This window comes from Colletes latitarsis, unplaced genomic scaffold, assembly GCF_051014445.1.
Source record: "Colletes latitarsis isolate SP2378_abdomen unplaced genomic scaffold, iyColLati1 scaffold0040, whole genome shotgun sequence".
NCBI lineage: Eukaryota > Metazoa > Arthropoda > Insecta > Hymenoptera > Colletidae > Colletes > Colletes latitarsis.
The window spans coordinates 20001-22500 of record NW_027488390.1 but is presented as its reverse complement, the minus strand read 5'-3'; the positions used below and the strand labels follow the sequence as shown (position 1 = coordinate 22500).

The 2500-nt window shown below is 47.8% G+C and overlaps 1 non-coding gene and 1 pseudogene across 1 annotated transcript; both read right to left on the bottom strand.

Moving 5' to 3' along the window:
* LOC143350827 (large subunit ribosomal RNA) overlaps positions 1-111 on the bottom strand; it is a 3134-nt pseudogene extending 3023 nt beyond the window's left edge.
* Positions 112-1326: 1215 nt separating this feature from the next.
* Positions 1327-1481, bottom strand: LOC143350801 (5.8S ribosomal RNA). The gene has a single exon (XR_013081261.1). It is a non-coding gene; the product is annotated as a 5.8S ribosomal RNA (ribosomal RNA).
* Between the last annotated feature and the right edge of the window lie 1019 nt (positions 1482-2500).

Genomic DNA, 2500 nt, shown 5'->3' with positions numbered 1-2500 from the left:
TGGGCTCTTTCCTGTTCGCTCGCCGCTACTAAGGAAATCCTAGTTAGTTTCTTTTCCTCCGCTTAGTAATATGCTTAAATTCAGCGGGTCATCTCGCCTGCTCTGAGGTCGTCGAACAAACTTGTTAGTTGAAAAAAAAAAAAAAAGAAAAACAAATCGTACACCGTAACGAATCGGAGCAACAAGAACCTGGTGTATATATGGAATCGACCACCACCTCCTACTTCTCCGCGTCCTCCGATAGCATATAATAGCATTTTGCTTTCTCGGAGAAAAGGATATCAATGATGGGTTTTTAGCGCCTCGCCAAAGTGTCTCCCTTCTGTCTTAGTTTTTCATTCGTTCGATGCGAAACGCTCGCTAGGCGTAACCGGCTGATTACTTTTAACGTCCTTCCGTCGCTTTTCAAATTAAAGAAGAACCACGGTGTGTGTCTATGATAGAACTACCCGATCCGATTTTCGTTGATTCTTTGATAGTCTACCAAAGTCCACCGTAAGTTCGAAAGAAAAGCATTCGTGGACTGGACGACCGGCTAAACGCGCGGTCTCGCAATCGATATACATATTCGTAACAAAGAGAGACATGGGGCGACCAACTTCTCAGAGTATATCCCTTCTTTTGGGTTCCGTTCGTATCGCGCTTCTCGTCGTGTTCGTTCGAGCCTCTCCATAGAGGATGATCGTCCGATTCGTTTGATAAATTATCATTTTTCCCTGGGGCTGTACGAACGAACAGAGAGGAAGACGACGACCGACGGATACCACAAATTTCACGTGGTAGGGCATATATTACATATCATAATTATCAGTGTTTGGTCAAATTTCTTTCCAGTGTCCTTTTTGTTATGCTCCAAAACTAGTATACGCTTTATTTTCTCTTTCCTTTGCATAAATTATTAACTTCGGGCAACGTCGGGAGCGCCGGTAATCATTAGATTTGTACGAAACGCGATTTGCGCCCCACGGTGGTTTTTAGTGCCGTCAAAGTCAGAAATCGTAGGAGCGGTGCTTTAACGGGCGGTCGTGATGATACTCCAGACAACACGACGCACGACGCCGTAAAACACTCGCGCGAGTCCAGACTGATCTCTGCCTCACCACGCAAGGGGTGCGCAAACTTGCCAATAATATATAATATTTATTCTTTTTCGTACGTCCAGCGACAAACGCCAACGAAATACCCAAATTCTCGCTCGTACGTTGATACCTTTCTCTTCATCGACCCGGCTCCGAAACGTTCTTCGCCATCTCCCCGAAAGGAGAGGTAAACGACGGCGGGGTTAGGGAATCTGAGAACAACGCAAGCAGTTTTAGGACAAGTGAACGACCCTCAGCCAGGCGTGGTCCAGGAATTTTATCCGTGGACCGCAATGTGCGTTCGAAATGTCGATGTTCATGTGTCCTGCAGTTCACACGTTGACGCGCAATTAGCTGCGTTCTTCATCGACCCACGAGCCAAGTGATCCACCGTTCAGGGTAATCATATACAATTTACAATTTTTCTCTTTGTATTTAAAAATGCTCCTTGTTCTTTGCTTTAAAAATATTCGATGTTCGCACCTCCGACCAGCGTATCGACGGAGGATTGAACGCGCCATATCGACGACAAAAGTTTCTTTTTGTTTCCTGAATGACGGAAAACCATCGTTCGACGGCCGGGCGTACAGTACATTCAAAAGCCTTTGCGCGTGGCTGCGACCAACGGGTATAATACACCCGTATATTCTTGGTTCCGAACAGTAACTTCACGCGCAATCGGGCGAACGCACGCGGCAGCGCCCATCGGTTGCTCGATGAAATCGATGCGATAAACTACAGCCTTCTCGGCTGGTCGTCGTTAGTCGCGCGAGCAACGGATGGCCGCACAATCGACGCGTCGTCGTTTGCGATTATTCGCCTCACGTTAGCCATGAGTATGTATATTATTCATTTACGAACGAACGCGGCAGCGTCCATCGGTTGCTCGATGAAATCGATGCGATAAACTACAGCCGTTTCGGCTGGTCGTCGTTAGTCGCGCGAGCAACGATGGCCGCAAAATCGACGCGTCGTCGTTTGCGATTATTCGCCTCAAGTTAGCCATGAGTATGTATAACATTCATTTACGAACGAACGCGGCAGCGTCCATCGGTTGCTCGATGAAATCGATGCGATAAACTACAGCCGTTTCGGCTGGTCGTCGTTAGTCGCGCGAGCAACGATGGCCGCAAAATCGACGCGTCGTCGTTTGCGATTATTCGCCTCAAGTTAGCCATGAGTATGTATATTATTCATTTACGAACGAACGCGGCAGCGTCCATCGGTTGCTCGATGAAATCGATGCGATAAACTACAGCCGTTTCGGCTGGTCGTCGTTAGTCGCGCGAGCAACGATGGCCGCAAAATCGACGCGTCGTCGTTTGCGATTATTCGCCTCAAGTTAGCCATGAGTATGTATATTATTCATTTACGAACGAACGCGGCAGCGTCCACCGGTTGCTCGATGAAATCGATGCGAT